This window comes from Camelus ferus, chromosome 16 (genome assembly GCF_009834535.1).
Source record: "Camelus ferus isolate YT-003-E chromosome 16, BCGSAC_Cfer_1.0, whole genome shotgun sequence".
NCBI classification, from domain to species: domain Eukaryota; kingdom Metazoa; phylum Chordata; class Mammalia; order Artiodactyla; family Camelidae; genus Camelus; species Camelus ferus.
This window is the reverse complement of record NC_045711.1, coordinates 23,227,453-23,246,327: the sequence shown is the minus strand read 5'-3', so window position 1 is coordinate 23,246,327 and position 18,875 is coordinate 23,227,453. Positions and strand designations below refer to the sequence as shown.

Here is an 18,875-nt window from a genome sequence, read left to right as displayed (position 1 = left end):
GGCTGAGGCCCCGCCGGGCCTCCTTCGCCTGCAGTTGCGTCATGGCTAAGCCCTCGGTGCCAACAGAGAGGGGGAGACAGAGGAGGCGGCCGCGGAGGGAAGGAGGGAGGTGGGGAGGCAGGGGGTTGCGGGGGGTCTCTGCTTCTCATCCCGGGGGGGCCAGAATGCTGATGTATGCAGTCAACCCAAATCTAATCTCAGAAAAGAACACTGGGGGAGAAAAAGGTCCAACCTGCTTTTCAGGATTTTGCATCTTCTGCTTTGCGATCTGTGAGGAATCAGGGCATTTGAGGAGTGATTCCGGGTCCAGGCTGGATTCCGGGAAGAAGCGCCCGTCCCAGGGAGGCCCCCAAAGCCAACCAGGCCCGGGCAGAATCGGCCAGACACCCCGGGCCTCTCCTGGGGTCTGTCCTCTGCCCCTTCCTTCCCGAGAAGTGGTGGGGCTCCTCCCAGCTGTCTCTCCATCCCACTCCGACACAGGCCCCTCCAGGTCTAACTGGACCCGTCATGATCCTTGGTGAGCAGAAGGCACTTTTGGTGGAGATCCCCACCCAAGCCGGCGGGGGGAAGGGGCGGCGTTGGGGAGGACCTGCTGTGCATCCTGTGGAGCCGGCGCTCTGCTCCTGTGAACGCAGGAGCCTTGGCGGGTGAGGCACTGGCCACACTGAGGACCGCGTCCCAGGGCAGACCCTCCCAACCCTCCCATTTCTGTCTGGTCAACCATTTCCATCAGGGTCTCTCTGCTCACTGTCCTGTCTGCCTCTGCCTTATCTCACTGTTATCCAAGAGCGGCGAGGAAGCAGGAGGTGACGGCTTTGCTGAATACAGAATGTAGATCCAGAAGGGACAGCAAGTGCCCCGACCCCCGGAGGCTGCAGTCTTAACTCAGAGACCAGGATCCGCACACCCAACCTGCGCGGGCACGGTCAGACCACACAGTCGCCCGTCTCAGGGTTGTTTTCCAGATGCATATACATGTGGTTGTGAATAATCAAATACAGATTGATTTTCGACCACTACTGAATTCAAAGTGGCTTTTTGGCATTGTGAGTTTTCTCAACCAACGAGTCCTAAAAATAAAAGTACCGGCATGTGAAGAGATCTTCAAAGACTTTGACATTAAAATGTAGCTCACGGACCTGAAAAGACGGGGTGCCTCCATTCCATCGCAAGAAGAAAATGCAGTTCAGGGAGGTTAAGAGCCCTGACCAGAGACACACAGCTTACGAGGGGGCTGGTGCCTGGACCGACCCAGGTTCTGACCTCAGACCAGGGAACTTTAATCCCTCTGAATCGCCATTCCCCTTCTGTAAAATGGGATTATTGAAAGGATTCAGTGAGAGAATCTGGGCACAGCAGTTGACACAGTGCCCAGTAGGCACTCAATGAATGATGAAGATCATTACCATTATTATGATAAAGCCTGTAACTTTGTGCATCTCCCTTTGCTTCTAAGCCATACTGACCCTGTGAGTCGCCTGGTCACACACACACATCGGAATTGGGTGCAATGTGGGAGGGTCGTACGTCCCCTTCAATGCTACCCATCCCTGCCTGCGCGTGGGAACTGAGAAATAAACGTCCCTCAGCGCGGAGCCCTGGCTGTGAATTCCTGGTACTTTCCCGACCGCAGCTCTGCTCTTTCTGCGTTGCCTTCCCGGTCTGCTTCCCACATCAAAGAGCAAGCAAAGTGGGACTGAGAACCAGGTGACCAAGTTTACTGGTTACCGCTAGAGCTTAACAGAGTAATCAGTCAACAGATTGATGGATAGATGGTGGAAAGGCTGATGGATAGATGGATGAACAGATGGATGGAAGGGTGGATAAGTGTGTGGACAGAAGGATGGATGGACGGATGGCTAGATGAGTGGATAGAAGGGGTGGTACATGGATGGGCGGATGGACCATTTTCTTGAGATGCTTTCTGGAACTGCGGCGAGAAAGGAGTTAAGCGAGAGAGTGGAGAAGCCGGGCCCAGTACTTCGGGTGGACTCTCCGGATGATACTTCCAGAGAAACGGAACATCACCACGAAGCTGCTGCCCAGAATTCCAGCACCTGTGTCCACCCTCACAGGTCAGGCCTGCCTTGGAGATGAGGACTGGGGGCCAAGTGGGAGACAGAAGGAACCCGTGGAACCTCAGCCCCATCACAGGAGCGAACCAGCTCCTGCCCTGAGCAGTGGAGAGTACACGGGGAGGCGGCCAGGCCTGCACGGCCAGGGAGGGAAGGAGGGAATTGAATGGTGGTCGAATCAATACAGCACGTGGAAGAAGGGTTTTCTCTGAGAAGCAACTCCAGGTCCTGGCCCCGGACAAAGGTCAAGGGTCAGGGGTGGCCCCTCTCTCCCCCAGCCCAAGGCCCAGGGCAACCATCTGGGCCTCTTGCCTTCATCTATTTATAGCCCTGACTGCTTGTTTTATTTATTTGTTTTTGGGTTCCTGTATCCCAAGATCCTGTGTGCTTTTCTCTGCCGGGAGGAACGCGGCTGCGTGGCCTTGGACTCTGCCTCCACCTAGGACCCCCACCTTGATGTGACCGCAGAAAGCCAGCCCACACTCCCACGCTCACGCCTGCACACACACAAGGTGACCGCTCTCAGGTGGGGACCCGCCCCTCCCTCCCTCTGCCTCGAGCTGGCCCCATCTCTCCCGGCCCCTAGCCCGCCCATCACCCACCTCCGCTGACCCACGCCTCCCTTGTTTTACACCAAGACTTGTCTCTCAGTCGTCTGTACTGATATCTGATTTTGAAAATCAAGTATCTTTAAGGATTGAGGTTTCAGGTCCTTCTGCAGAGGAAAGTCTGGGGCAGGTCTTGGAGTAAAGTTTAAAATTCTGTGCCGGGAGGAAGAGCAGTGGCCCATCTGAGGCAGCAGAACCTGGTGGGCCTGGAGCTCATCACTGCCATCTGCTCAGCCTCCCCTCCAGAGACCCCCTGCCTTCTCCCCTCTCATCTCCTGCCTCCTTAGACCCTCAGCCACAGTTGCCTCCCAGCCCACCTTGGAGAAGGGCTTCCACGTTCCTGGCAGGTGAGGGAAGCTTAAAGAATGTCATAAAGATAAGTCCTGGGCACCAGAGGGGAAAGACACCAGATCCTAAGGCCAGCTAGGAGGCGGACACACGTCACCCCACCCCAGCCTAGCTGGGTGCTGGTGCGTCCACGCTGGCTGGGTCCCAGCAAGCTCACAGGAGGCCTGAGGTCCACTGGCCAGGCCGGGGAGAGATCTCAAGACGATGGCGGGCAGTTTTGAGGGGGGCAGCAGCTGACCCAGGGCCCCTGCCGGTGGGGGACGTGCCAGGTACAGCCAATCCTCCAAGGGGGTATTCAGATCTGGCCAATGAGACACTGAGACTCAAAGACACTGGTAGAGGCACCCCAGGTGGGGAGGGAGAAGGGGCAACTGGTTCTGGGCTGTCAGGGAAGGCCTGGGGAGGGTGAGGTGGCAGGGCTGGCGCGGGTGATATTTACAGCATTTAGACCATAACCAGGCTCCTTTCGCCTTTGGTCCTCTTACTAAGACCCGAAGTTCTGTGTGCAGTGTGTGTGTGTGTGTGTGTGTGTGTGTGTGTGTGTGACCTTTTCATCATGTCTTTCTCTGAAGAGAAGAAAAATACCAAGATAAACAGCTACCCAAGCTTGGCCTCTCTGACCAGAGCTCCCACTAAAACAAGGAAAGGCCCAGAGAGCCGCTGCACCCCACCCCCCACCCACTCAAGGCCCCCAGGGCCCCACCCACCCCCTGGAGCTGGGCTTCACCGGCCCAACAGCCAGGCCCAGGCCAGATCCTGCAGGAACAGCCAGGGGACTATGGGGCGGATTTCTCCTTTTTCTGACGGTGAAGCTCAGGGAGGCCTCTTTGGGGATCAGCCCTCTGAGGCCAGGTGGACTTAGGAGCTCAGCCTCCACCAGAGGGCTCTGAGAGAGAACTGTCCAGTGACTGTCCCTCCAGGCCTTTTACTATTATTATTAAAAGACAGTGGCATCTAGAGGTTAAGGGCTGGGCCTTTGGCTCTGATAGGGCTGGATTCGAGCACTGCTCTGCCACTTATTCGCTGTGTGACTTGAGGCAAGTTGTTTAACCTCTCTGTGCTCCATTGTTTTCAGTCTATGGACTGATGATAATGTCAACATCACCTCTTTGGGATACTGCGGAGGGTGAACAGGAGGACACACAAAAAAGAAGTAAATTATCAACAATGAAGATACTATTGGCATTTGCGTTTACAGCTTGCTGTTTAGTGGACGATGTGATACTGTCTACAGCAGACTGCAACCAATAGCTGACATGGGGCCGATGCCAACCTCCAGCCCCGTCCACTAAGCAGTGATTCAGTCTTCCCTGAAGCAGAGCAGACGAGGCTCTAGGTCTCCCTGGCCTGGTCCACCCCTCATCTTCGTCCTCCAGATCCTCAGGGGCCATTGCAGTCATGCTGGGCTGGGGTGCTCCTCGCTCGCCCTCTGCCTGCGGTGTCCCTAGATTCAGACATGCCTTCCTCAGGACACGCACTGAAGTTAAAGGGGTAAGTCTTTCTGGGGCTGCCCACGGCCCCCTGGGATGGGCTGCCCCTCCCTGGGAAGAGGAAAGAAAACACTTGCCAGGCCTCTAGTTCCTCTGTCTCCATTTACTATCAAGCACAGAGAGGGTCAGCAACTTGCCCCAAGACACACAGCAAGACAGTGGCAGCCGGAGATTCTCAGGGTTCTGAATTCCAGCTTGGTCTTCTGCACCAGACTAGTTGACAACTGAACAGCCTCACATCCTGAGGACACAGAGGGCAAGATGAGCCCATCAGAAAATATCAAAGTCCCCCTCCTCCCTCCAGAGGCCTCCTGAGAGCAGCTCACACACTTCCTGCCATCTTCACACTGTGGTCTGGGGCTCATCTCTCTCCTCCACCTGCAGGAAGAGAAGCGGCTCTGCTGGAGAAGACGGTAAACCGAGCCGGGGACGAGGGAGGGCGAGGGGGACAGGGCGCTGGGGGTACCGACAGCCTCGCTGAGCAGCAGCCACCTCGGCCCTCACCGTGGAGGTCAGGCAGCCCTCAACCCAGAGCCCAGGGTCCTCGGCCAGACACCCAGGGTGCTGGGCGAGCCTGCTCCTCCCAGCCCGAGCGGGGACCCCGGGGGAGTTCTGGCATTGCCTTCACTTCCGCAGAGGCTTCTGGGCATTCCGGGGACCAAGCTCCTCTCTGCTCCGCAGGCCGCCTCCCAACAGTCTGGGAGCCTGCCCAGCCTCAGACAACCATCAGCAGATAAAAATAACAGCGTGGATCCCTCCCTCTCACCGCTTCCCTGGACCTTCTGTGGTTCCCGGCTCTGCAGGAGAAGCTCAGATGCTGCGCGGCCGCAGGCTCTGACTTTGAAGAGGCGCAGAGCTGGGGAGACAGGCACGTGGAAAATACCTTGGGCACCTGGTCCGCCCCCTCGCTTCTCTCTGGACCAGTGAGAAAACAGAGGGCTCATTAGCCGGAAAGCTCATTCAGGGACTTACTCTTATTTGAGTCCTGCAATAGCAAAGCGATTCAGTTATATATATATGTATTCTTTTTCAAATTCTTTTCCATCATAGGTTATTACCAAATATTAAATATAGTTCCCTGTGCTATACAGCAGGTCCTTGTTGTTTATCTATTTTATATATCAAAGTAACATTTACTTTCAAAGAAAAATTTATGTTGCTGCTACAGATGAAAACCCAGTGTTGGATTTTCTGATCCTATAAGAATGAGCACCATTAAAACTCAAGGTCATCATCGTCCAGCTGAGCGCTCCCGCCTGCTGGAGGTTTGGATCCTGAAGCCCGCTCTTGTTTGTTGAAAAAGGGAGATTTCCATTCTTCAAAAATGTGAACCCAGAATTACTTTATGGCCCAGGAATTCCACCCTTAGGTCTATACCCAAAAGAATTTTGAGACGAGATATCCAAATAAATACTTGTGCGCAAATATTCACAGCGATGTTGTTCACAAGAGCTGAAAGGTGGAAACGGCTCAGCTGTCCAGCAGAGGATGAAGGGATAAACAAGATGCAGTCAGTCTGAACAATGGAATATTTTCAGCCACAAAAGGACATAAAGTCCTGACTCAGACTGCAGCTTGGATGGACCTTGAAAACATCACGCTAGGTGAAAGGAGCCATGTATAGTATAATGGCACTTAAATATCCAGAATAGGAAACTCTGTAGAGACAGAAAGCAAACGAGTGGTTGCCAGGGATGAGGGCCCAGGCGGGTGGGCAGGGGTGGGGGTGGGGTGGGGGATGCAGATGGGGGATAGGTGGGGGGAGGAGAAACAGGAAATGATTGCTTACTGGCATGGACCTTCCTTTTGGGGTGATGCAAGATCTTAGAACTCACCAGAGGTGACAGTCACACAACCTTGTGAATGTGATAAATGCCGCGGAAGTGTACGCCTCAAAACAGTTCATGGTTCTACGTTGTGCGAATTTAATCTCAATTTTTTGAAAAGGGAGATTTCCAGGAGTTAGCAAGGCTGTAAAGACATCTCTTTGCCAAATGAGATTTTCTCCTTAATGGAATGAATAGAAAAGAAAGAGAATGAGATGTTGCCTAGTAATCTTCACGGGGCTTCAGCCGACAGCGTCTCGCTGGGTCCTTACAGTGACGTCGGGCTGTAGATAGGAAGGTGACAGTGGCGGGGCGGGGGGGGGGCGGTCTGCATTAGCTCAGGTGGTCATAACAAAGCACCCCAGCCTGGAGGCTTACGCAACAGGTATTTATTTTCTCACTGCTCTGGAGGCTGGAAGTTCAAGATCAAGAAGCCAGCAAGTTTGGTCTCTCCCGGGGCCTCGCTCCCTGGCTTGCGGACGGCCGCCTCTCCCTGTGTCCTCACACGGTCTTTGGTCCGTGCGTGCGAATCCCTGCTGTCTCTTCGTGAGTCCAAATTTCCTCTTCTTGTAAGGAAACCAATCAGATTGGACTAGGGCCAACCCAAAAGTAGTCGTTGTAACTTAATCATCTCTTTAAAGGCCCTCTCTTGAAATACAGCCATATTCCGAGGTGCTAGAGGGTTAGGGCTTCAACATATGGATCTGGGGGTACACTGATTCAGCCCATGGCAGTGTCCCAGGTGACAGAGGAGAAGAAGCCTGCATACAGAAGTTAATTCAAGTCACAGCAGAGGCAGGGAGCAGAGGAGGCCAGGAACCCACGTAGTCTGAGCCCCCATCCAAATATTTTCCTCTCTGCCGGCTGCATTTGTGACACGGATGACTGCAGGCGTTGCTGGCGTCCCAGGAACTGTGCTAGTGGGAGCAAAGTCATCCACTCACACGGCATCTCGTTCCTGCAGTCGGGTGCACGTCGGTCCTAGCTTCCTCACTGCCACAAATCCCCGCTGAATTTCCCTATCCATCCAACGACCAGGCAGAACTTCACTGAGGGACCTGATCTAGTGTCTGGGTGGTAAGCATGTGATTAGCTAATTAAATCTGATGAGTTATGTGTCCCCAAACCTGGTGGAAAGATCCTACTGCAGAGGACACACGTCCTGAGCCAAGAGTTTATACCTGGGGAGATTGATAACTCCAAGAGCACTCAAAATTCAGAGCTGGGTCTTTGTTTAATATGCATCTTTCTTCTTCAGGCATCAAAGAGATTAATTTGTTAGAGTAAACAGACTTCAAAACAGGATTTGGTCTCTGAGAGTCTGTACCCAATGTGGCAGACTGCCCCGAGCCTTAATCATTTTGCAAGTGGATGAAAGCGATGAGAGCTGATGGCGGGGCGGGGGGAAGGGGAAGAAGGTGCCCAGGGAAGTGTCACGCGTGCAGGTTCTCTTCCTGCCACTGAAGCCCAGGCTCTGCGAGCCAGAAACAAAGAGCATCAAACAACGCCAAAGAGAGCAGCTCCTCATCTTGCTCCTCCCTCATCCACCACCTTGCAGGAGTCTCGTCTCCCAGTGTGTGGCCAGACCTGTCCAAGGCTGTGCCCATTCCATTGCAGGCTGTTTTAAAGGACATCCCCTGAGAAGATGCTCACGTGGAGAAGTACGTTTTCTCAGAATCAGCTGGTTGACTCCCCCTTAATCAACCCTTTCCTCCGGAATGGTCCCTCCACTCCAATCACATCAGACACCAGGGTTCCCTTCAAAGTCTCTGTGCCCCTCCACCCCGGCAGCCAGCCACCAAGCCCTCAGAGACCACCCTTCAGAAACCCCCCATTTACGTAATAACACAGAGCTGCTCACATCCCTCACCCCGCCAGCCACACGGCTCTGCCGAAGCTCACACCTGCCCTGCCGTCTCCCAGCCTCCATGCAGGCAGCTCCTTTGGCCTTGAGACTTTTGTTAAAAGTTATCCTCCATTTACAATTATTGTAAAACACTGGCTTAGCCTTGAGTCTTAAACACATTCCTCCACCATCAACACTGTCTTCCTCCCTCAGCCAACTCCTCTGCTCCTACAGAACCCTGCTGGGCCATGTCTGCCTCCAGGGTGCCTAAGCCCTTTTCTTTCATGTGCCATCTGCCTAAGGGCTCCAGGAAAACAGTGTCTTGCTCATTCTGTATGCCTTCCTGCACAAGAACAACTGAGTAAATGCTTGATGAATGAATGAGGTCCCGGGTTCGATCCCCAGTACTGCCATTAAATAAGTAAATAAATAAACTGAACTATGTCACCCACCAAATACGTAAATAAATAAACACAAATAAAAAATAAATTTTAAAAAATGAAATAAAAGAGCTGAGTTTGGAAAGGGAGGATCCAGGATTTGGGGAACTTGAAGTTTATACTATACAAGGCCTCTTTAAAAAAAAAAAAAAAAAAAAGAACATAAACTTATCTTACTCTCACAAATATTACTAAACCCTACGACAGGTGGACTCCTTGCCAGACAGCTCCTAAGGCTCCCTGGCCGTCCCAGGAGATCTACCCACATGTGGAAGAGAGAGACCAACCTAGGCAGGTTTCTGTCCTGCTGCCCCACCCTCTCTGGTTCTGCCCCCGCTAGGAATACCATACTATGCTACTCTGGAGAAGTAATGTAACTCCCCTGTGCTTCAGTTTCCCCATCCATAAAATGGGTACAATGTGAGTGCCTACATAGTAGGTGTGTGGGGAGGCTCCAAGGAGTTAACATGAGGAAAGGGTTTTGCCCAGGTCCTGGCACATGGTATAAGTACCAGACCATATTGCCCTAAATTGATGTTTCTAGGGGGAAGGTACAGCTCAAGTGGTAGAGCACACGCTTAGCCTGCACAAGGTCCTGGGTTCAGTCCCCAGTACCTCCATTAAAATAAATAAATAAATAAATACACCTAGTTACCCTCCCAATGAAAAAAAGATTTATTTTAATAAAATAAAAATAAAATAAACTGCTGTTTCTACAGCCCCCAGTCCCTCCTGGCTCAAACAGGAAGTCACAGCCACCTGTCACTACAGCAATGGGTAAAACCCACAAGAGCCCCAGTCACATCTGATTGTCCCTGAGACCCTGAGAAGCCCCGGCCTGTGGCTGCACTCTCCAGAGGCTGCATGTCTCTATGAAATATCCAGGATAGGGAACTCCGCCTCTGAAGCGCTGGCAGAGTTCCGGAAAGACCCTGCCAGCCTCTGAAACCCTCCCAGTCCCACCGAGGGAGAAGCTCCCACCTCCCTGCCCTGCCAGCATCACTGTGGGTGGATCTGGGGCCCAACCGATCTTTCATCTCCCACACCTGGCCTCAGCAGCTAAGTGCTGTTCTGTCCTGGCCCGTTGTCTAGGGAGGAGGGGAGGCACCACGTAGTGGGGGGGCCCAGCTCCGCCATTCTGGTTGACGACATCCCTGCCCTGATTTGCTGAGCCCCATCCTGGGCCCCGTGCAGCTGGCCCCACCCCCAGAGGCCTGGCTCCTGGGTCTCCTTGCCTCTCCCCATGGGAGGGCTGGCCCCTCAGCCCCAGACAAGCAGCACGGAGGGCTGGGCGTGGAACCAGACAGACCTGGTGGGATCCTAGCACTCCCTCTGTGACATCATGGACACCTTCACAGCCCTGAGCCTGTTTCCTCTTAAGAAAGATGGAATGCACTGGGGGAACCGCCCCACACAGAGCCGGCTCTCAGCAATCACCAGCTCTTTCTCTCCCCCTGCCCCTCCCTCTGCTCCTCGGCCCCTGGGAAGGCAAGGAGCTGCTGAGAGGCCGAAGCCCTATCCCTTGATCAGGCCAGACTGCAGCCGCCAGCCGGTCTCACGACCGCACAGCTGGTCCCACGTGACCCTCCGCTCCTGGGCCCCACTTGTTGGTGTGGAGGGAGCCCAGACTGCAGAAGCATCCTGGCTGGCTCCAGCCTGGCCACCCTGACCACACGATCACGCTAATTCTGCCAGAAAGACCAGCCTGTGGTTAGGAAGAGCAGCCATTTAGGTTTCCAGGAAATTCCTTTGAGCGAGGAGAAGCTGTTTGCCATTCCTGAGGCCTCTCCAGCCTGGATGAATGCGGTTTTCCAATTAGGCTGGGGCTGCTCCCAGATCTCTGCTTTAGAAAACCATCTATCTGCTTTCCCTCTAAAGAAACACAGATCCTCGAGACATGGACTCTCCTTTCCTTTATTTTCTAAAAACTGGTTTCTGGCTATTTTCTCCTGATTATCCAAGCAGTGCCTGTTCCATCATCCAGACACGCTGTAGGGGCCCTGGTTGGGGTCAGAAGTCTGGGGGGCTGAGGCGACGCCACTCACCAAGTTGGGGACCATGGGAGGAGGGACAAGTTGGGGGAAGGACGATGAGTTCCTCTCTGGATGGGATGATGGGGGTGCACTTGGGAATACTTAATTCTGCCTCTGGAATTCTAGAATTAAGAGACTGGTTTTGAAATATCCTCAGAGCCAAACTTCACCAGAACACATTTAATGGCTCGGTGGGGATGGACCCCGAGGCAAGAGGGGTAAAGTGTGAACAGCCATGGTTGTGCGTGCACATGCGTGTGTGCAGGGAGTGGACACGGTTTAGAAGCTCTTCCCTAAGGAACCTGATTATGGAAGGAGGGGAGGATGGTGTCTGTTTGTTGCCCTTCCTACTTAAAATGCTCCTTCCTCTCCTGCCCTTAGGCCAACAAGAGAGCCTGCCCATAGCTTCTGCACCTGGATTAGCCAGAGGTGGTGACCTGTGTGATCCAGCAGCCCTGCAGAAAGAGTTTCAGAGGGGGCAGGGCGCCCAGGTCCCAGTCCTAGCCCTGCCACTTAAACCCTGGGGTCTTAGTTTTCTATCTTTGAAAGTGGGGCTAATGACACTTGGCCTGCCAAATTTTCAGGGCCATTGCTGGAAAGAAATAAAATGAAAAATATAAAAGCTATTAGGACAAAGACCAATGTAAGAGATGATGAAGATGGTAATGATGATGGTGGTGGTGATGGTGGTGGTGGTGGTGATGGTGATGCATGATGGTGATGATGACGATGGTAATGATTGTGATAATGATGGTGATGATGACTCTTCAAAGAAAGGAGGAGGTTAGGGTCCATCCAGGGGTTCACAACCTACTTCAGTTTACAGAACACATCTACATAAAAGAAGCTTGGGAAGATCAAGGTTGCCCACCATGCTCTGAATCTCACCTCCAACCTAAAGAAACTCCCCAATGTGGCTCAGATAGTCTATTTAGAGCCTGCCCAGCATTTGGCCCCTGGGAGGGCATCTCAGACTTGCAGGTAAATCAAGGACCCGTCCTGCCACCGAAATCCATAGCCAATTCTACAGCACTTGCCGGAGGAGCCGGCACGGTCTCTGTTTATCACAGTCCCATTTTCTGCCTGCAACCTCTATAGCTTAAAATCAGTGCTGCCTCCTGGGGTGGCGGCGTGAGCAGCAGGAAATGAGGCTGAAAACATCATAAAGTTTCCACCAAAAAAAAAAAAGAAATCATTAGTACCTTTACCCTACAGACCTACAGGCACCTTCCTGAGCTGAGCCTGAGTAACCAGGGAGAGGGTGGAAGACAGGGCGTGAGACAGCTAAAGGGAAACATGAATAAACGTCACACATCCCATTAAAGAGAGGGCCCCAGCGGCCGGCCAACGGCAGCCCAGCAGCCTCTCCTGCCGGCGGCAGATTTCGGGGCTCTCCAACTGGTTTCCATGGCACCCGTGTCTTCATAATCCTCCCCCAACGGCTCTCCTTCAGTTCACCTTATGTCACCGAGCCAGAGGAGATACGGAGTAAGAGTGACAAATATGCTGATATTGAGAAAGTCGTGTGCATGTGCTTGCGTGTGCTCATATGAGTGGGAGACAGAGACAGAGGAGAGACAGAGAGAGGCAGAGCCAGGGTTTCCTTCCAGAATGAGTGCTGGGGGTCCCTGCCTGCGGCTCTGGGGCCTGAGTCCCACCAAAGTGATTTAGAAAAATCCATGGACTCCAATACATCAGGGTCTGGAGGGGAAGGAGATAGGGTCTCTTGCGGTGGATGGTCACTTAGGAACGCAGAATCCTGAGCCTTTCTCAGCCTCAGAACCCCTCAGAGAAGGTGTGGAAAGGTCCCCCTGAGAAGCGTCTGGCCTCCATCCGCTGATTTTTTTTCTTTCATTCATTCAACAGTTATCGCATGCCCGTGTGGGCCGGACACAGGACTGGGCTGCAGGCAGAGTGCCGGCCAGACCCTCCTCCCATCGCCTCTGCTTCCCGCCCCGGACTCACCCACTGGTGGGTTTGAAATGAAATCTCGCCCCTCCCGGTGTGCCCTCCAATTTCCTGGTCTTCAGATCAGACCCTGGGGGACAGCGGGAACTGGAAAGGATTTCCAGGTGTTCCTCTCTTCTTTCTACCCTTTTCTCTCTCCCTTTTCTGTCTTCTTTTTTAAAATGTTCTTTAATAGTAAGAGAGTTAGCATGAAAAGGAGAGAAAGTGAGGCTTGGTGAGGATGTGTCTGAGACGGGCCTCCCTTCTCCCCTCCCGGGAGCAGGGGCAGGGGCTGGGTCACTGCAGGGGTTTGGCCTCCCAGCGGGTGACAGGCGGGGTCAGGACCAGGGCCAGGTCTGCGCTGGGTCCCTGCCGGCTTCAGCTGCAGCTGGGTTGGGGCCCTGGAGAGTCAGTCTCCCTTCTTTACTCAGGGCAAGAGCCTGATGTCAGGGGATGGTCAGAAATGGGGGTACGGGGGCTGCGACTCAGGGCATAGAGCCCCAGCAGGGCAGGTTCAGGGCCCCAAAATGACCAGGTCATTCCAGGGACGCAGGTTCAAATCAAACTGAATCAGCTTCTCGCTTACTAGCCGTGTGCGCAGGGCCGCGTCCCCAGGTCCTGGCCCGCAGACTGGGGGCAGCCAGAGCATTCGCTCTCTGAGTCGTTGCCACACAGTAGGTACACAGAAAACCAAACACAGTAGGTGCACAGTAGGCGTCCCCGGGGACAGATGCACAAAGCAGGGTTCTGAGGTCAGCATTATCGCTCAGCCAGGCCCTGAATGAGCTCTCCCCTCCACACCGGGCACAGTACCTCCCGCCCCCAGGGGAAGGACATGAGGATGGAGAATGAGTGTTCCCCATAATCAGACCCTGGCATGTCCAACCTCCCCCGGGGTCCTGTCCCCAGAACCCCAGGCTCCTCCGCTGGGACAGAGGAAGAGTTGGGCTGAAGAATCAAAGTGGGTGTAGGACAGGAATCACCCCACACCACACAACTCTAGGGTGTGCTGGTACCCAGGCTGAGGACAAGCCCTGGAGGAAGCAGGCCAAGACTCATTGGAGGGACATTTGCCGGCCAAAGTCTGTGCAAAGGCCTGGGGTCTGGACCCAGGAAGGGGGAGACAGAGGCTCGGCGCCAGAGTTCCTGGGATCCACTTGGCCAGCCGGGTCCAGCCTTCAGGAACACGAGGCTTTTCATCCTCAGGAGAACCGTGGCTAGTTGATACTGAACAGGGACTGGGAGAAAAAGCTTCACACCCTCCCTCCCCTGAATCATCTCACACCTGCTCCTCAGGCAACTCCCTCCCTCCCCCAGGGGACAGTAGCTGCGGCACCCTGAGTGACAATGCGGTTTCCTCTCAGCCTCTGCCCCTCAGAGACTTCCGCTCAGTGGCGATCTGCTAGAGAGATGTCAGCCAGTCCTCAGGAAGCCTCCTTGCACTGGGGAGACAGACAGGCAGGCAGGCAGACAGGTGGGGGACAAGGCCAGGCCCCTTCCAATGGAGGGGAGGCAGGTGGAGGGAGGGAAAGGAGACATGTACGTGTGTGCACGGATGTGTGTGCACTTAGGTAGGGGTGTGTATGTTTGCAAATACCTGTGTGTGCAAATGTGTAGGCATGCTCATGTGTCATGCACGTGTGAGTACAAATGCAGCTGTGTTCAAGTGTGCAGGGCTGTGTGCAAGTATGCACAAGTCGCATGTGCAAGTGCGTATGCACAAACGAATGTGTGTGAGCCTGCGTGTGTGAGGGTCCTGGGGAGAAAGGGACAGAGGGAGAGCAGAGCAGACACCCACTATGAAAGCGAGCCCTGCCCAGAAAGCCTCAGGAGGCCCCGGGACGTAGGGGCGGGCATCCCCTCCAGCCCCGCCATGTTCACCACTGGCCCCCCCCCACCCCGATCTCAGAACCTGGCGCACCCCGAGGTGCACGCAGACTTGCCCGACAGATCACACAGGTCACTGATGCCTCCGTGTCCAGAATACAGTCCCCACACCCCGTCCTGACTCCACCCCTCCCCTGCCTTCACCAGCCAGCCCCTCCCCCGCAGCCCCTCCCCAGCCCCACCCCCGACCCCTGAGGGAGTCCGGGGTGGTATCTGCTCACTGCCTTCATAGCTCCACTCCCTGCTTTCCTCACCCAGGAACAATCCGATTTCCTGCCCATTTCTTCGGGTGAGGGATGTAAGCTGTTTCCTTGTGTTCAGCCAAAGAACCTTCCAGGCCTTCGTTTCTCCAAATGCAGAGGCTTTGGGGGACTAGCTTCCAGGGTTATTTCCATCCAGTGTCTTAGAACAGTTCAGACTAGTGCTGCCTTTAGGTCATCAGGATGTAAGAAACAGGACACTTCAAAAGGGTTGGCAAGACTGGACTACTCCTCAGACCAGACGCCCCCAGGGGGATGGTGTTTCCAGCCACATCAGGTATGGCTGGTGGGCAAGGGCCTCCAGGACCAGCCCCAGCACTGACCGAGGGGGCCCAGCGCCAGCCCGGCTGGCCTCCGCGCCCTGAGCTGTGAGGCAGCCCAGATGTGTCCAGAAGTGAGTGGCGAGGGGGTCTGTTCCCCTCCCCGGCTCTCCAGGGGGTCCGGAGACCTCATTCTCCATTATCACCCTGTATTATCAACGCAGACTCAGCCCAGCCCCTGGGCTTCTGTTACTACTGGGAAATTCTCCGTGGGCGAGTCTCCCGAGACAGGCAGCCTACTCTAGGACCCCCAGCTTTGGTGTGGGGGGTGTGGGGGTGTCCACCGCAGAACCAGCCATCAGGATCGGAGCCGGGGGCCCCCTCCTCCTCTACCAGCTGCACCTCTTTGAACCTTGATCATCTGTCAAGTGAGGACGCCCACTTCAAGGCAACCTTCGTGTGAGGACCAAACACATCCCCTGCCCAGAGCCTGGCCTGGAGCAGACCCCCCGTCCCTCCTGATCTGGACCAGGAAAAGCCCCGCTTCCCTCTCTGTGCTGTCCTCCTTCCCCTGGCTCCAGGCTCTAGACACTCAAACCTCGCAGATCCCAGTCTGTCTCTGTCTCCCTCCCTCTCCCTCTTCCCAGCACCCCCCTCCTCCCTCCACGCAGATCTCTTTCCCCATTCTTCCCCGCTGACTCCGTCATCCCTCAGGAAGTCAGGGAGACATTTCCCTCTCCAGGATACCCTTCCTTCCCCCAAGTCTGGGTTGGGTGCCTCCGCTGGGGGCTTACATTGTGCCCCAAACTTCTGCTATCATACCATCCGTCATAGTGGACTGGAATTACCTAATTACCTGCCCACCCCCGGACCTACACTCTCCTAAGAGCAAGACTGGGTCCCGTAGCCGGCTGTGTGACGACTGCCCAGCACACGTAGATGTCCATGGAACATATGTGGAATGAACAAACTCCCCCAGCACAGAGAGCAAAACCTTACCACAGCACCAGTTACCCACCTGAGATGGGACAGGGAGCACCTTCCCAACGGCTGCTGGGAGAGTCACCCGTCTCGTGCCCCGACCCCCACCCCCCGGCCCTCTCCCCCGCAGCCCCTGCCATGGCAGCCCAGCTCCCACTCCCAGGCAGCCTCAGGCTGGCGGCCCTGCCATCTCCTGATGCAGACTCGTCAGCTGTTGCCATGGAGACCAGCCAGCAATCAGCACGGTGCCCTCCTGCTGCACAGAGCGGGCAGAGCAAAGGTGGCAGATAGCTGTGCGCAGAGAGGACCCGGCCAGCAAGGGCAGGTCCCCAGCTCTGGACTCAGATCACCCTGAGTGGGCCCCGCCCACCCCCGCGCCCCTTCCCACAGGTGCGACCTCAGCTCATCGCCTGAGACACACAGGTTTTGAGAGGTGAGATGACCATGCAGGGCAAGGGCTGTCACCATGTCACTTCGGTGTGCCAGCCTCTGTACTAGCTTTCTGGGGGCTATTTCCAGCATTTCTGTCCCTCAACATTTGTGTCCAACCCCCCCAGCTCAGATGGGGCTGGAGGAAGGAGACGCTTTGGCCCCTTGGTCACAGGAAAAGATGTCATGTGACATTTGAGGATGAAAAGGAAGCCCCCCGGGCCACTAACTGTGAAGAGCGAACCCGCTGGGGTGGGGTGCGTGGCCTCTGCTCACAGAGGCCTTAGGGCAGCGTCACGTTTGCCCGACAGCCCCCGTGTCTCCATTAGGCCAGGGGAGGGTCCTCCAGACTCCTTATGGCTTTAAAGGGTGCTTCTGTCTGGGGATAGCTGAACGTTTCTGCGCTGGCTGGGTACCGGGGGCAGGCACGTGCTGAAATACAGCAGTCGGCCCCTGGCACCCAGGAAGCCGGCTCTCCATCACCAGCCTGCATCCAGGCGTGTACCCTGGCGTGGAGCTGAGCACCTGCATCTCAGGCAGGCCTGGGCCCTGATACAAAAGGCTCCCACCCACCTCCCTCTCCCAAACGTGGTCTCAGCCCAGCTGCTGGCCTTCTGTCACTGCTAGGGAAAAACGTGGCTGTGTTCCCAACAGGAGGAGACAGGAAGTGGTCCCTTTCATTAAATGAGAGATGGCTGGGTGGGTGGGTGGGTGGATGGATGGAAGGAAGGGAGGAAAGCAGCAAATAAAAGTGTCCTTCTTGGGGCAAAGGCCTGCAGAGCGCACAGAACTAGGGTTAGAACTGGGGAGGCCCTGAGGGCCAGAATCAAAGACACTTTGCTGTCCAGAGCCCAGTTCTCTGAACGATTCTATGGTGGGGTGTTCTGGGGGCTAGGAGTAAGGAAGAAGGGCACCCACAGCTCTGCTCCTCAGTCCCCCTTCCCCTCCATCTCTCCACACCCTGAAAGGCAGGACTCTAACCCTCAACCCCAGGCAGGAATCCCCACCCCAAACCAGCCCATCACAGCCGCCCTCCTCCACAGCCACGACCCCAGCCACAGACCCACAACCCATCAGGACAGACGCAGGACGATGTCCTGACCCCACTGCCAGGGCAGCAGAGAGAACATGAAGTGAGGGAGACAGTGAAGGGACAGTCCCAGATGGGTCTCCTGGGGAACACACTTCAGTGATGCCAAGAAGGGCCCCAGAGAAAGACAGCATTTAACAGCATCTTGTGAGTTTCATCTGAAAAATGCTGATCAGAAAGTTGGAGAAAATTTAGAGAAAGGGTGACTGAACAGAAGTTTTTGGTGAGGATGATAAAAATAAATAATGGCCTGAAGACCGGCTCGTTTTCTGAGAGCTGTAATCGGTGTCTTATCACCCCATTTCACAGGGCAGGACATTGAGGGACAGGGGATTGAGACCTACCGGGAGCATCGGGCGTGCAAGAAGCCACACGTGAGAAGGAGGGTGATCACACCATCCTTACGGAGTTCGGCGTCTCCGTCCCACCATGCGACGCCACCCGGTCTGTTTAACAATGAAAACAACATCAGTGGCATCAGGGAGGTTGACAGGCTGCGTCTGCTGTTTGCTCATAGCTCCTGAACAGTAAACAGCCCTGGAAGTTTCCATCTTAATTCTTCTCTGGGCTCCTGCAGACACTCACTGGCAAAGAGAAGCGGGTGTGATAGAGGTGGCAATTCCTAATAACCCAGATTGTAACGAAGGAGGGTGGCTCTGGTGGGGCATCCTACCTGCTCAGGTGCCCATCCCCACCCGCTCCACCCCGAACTCTGAAGAACCCCCAGGCTACCATGGACAGACTTTCTCTTGTCTCCCTACAGTTTGAAAGCCACGGCTCTATTACACCGTAGGCCCCTTGAGGCTAAGGACTACCTGGGGACCCTGTCTTTCCACCTCCAGCATTCCTAACCCATGGCAGCGAGTTGATGTTTGTTGAGTGAATGAATGACTTAAAAATTCATCAGCTATCACTATGATAATGCTGTGTAAGAGACAGTTCCCCAAATCTCAGTGATTTACAACAATAAGCATTGACTATTTTTTTTTCCATATTCATGGGCATAGGCCAGCAGGGGCAGTTCCAGGATCAAGTGTCTCCTTTTGGGACCAGCAGCTACAGGCGGCCCATTCTGCATGTGGGGAATGGCCCAGTCAGGCAACCACACTCAAAGCCTCCACCCATGTCACATCCACAACACTTCGTGTGGCCACACCCAGCATCAACCAGGTAGGGTGGCGGCAAATTCTGCCCCTTCTAGTGGGGAGCACGCCAAGGCCCCCACCAAAGACACCAGGGTGAGATTCTATCCCAGGAGGGAAGGAAGAAATAGAACCAAGAATCCAATCTGCCACAAACTCCAAAATGGAAACAGTGAAGAGAAGCTGTCCCTTGGAGGGTCGCCTTGGCAGGAT

At 54.8% G+C, this 18,875-nt stretch overlaps 1 long non-coding RNA gene across 1 annotated transcript; it reads right to left on the bottom strand.

Annotated features, from left to right (window-relative positions):
* Nucleotides 1-4,648: 4,648 nt before the first annotated feature.
* On the bottom strand, nt 4,649-6,523 carry LOC116669209. Its single transcript, XR_004326554.1, has 3 exons — nt 6,311-6,523; nt 5,288-5,436; nt 4,649-4,899 (listed from the first exon to the last, which is right to left on the bottom strand). It is a non-coding gene; the product is annotated as an uncharacterized LOC116669209 (long non-coding RNA).
* Nucleotides 6,524-18,875: the final 12,352 nt, after the last annotated feature.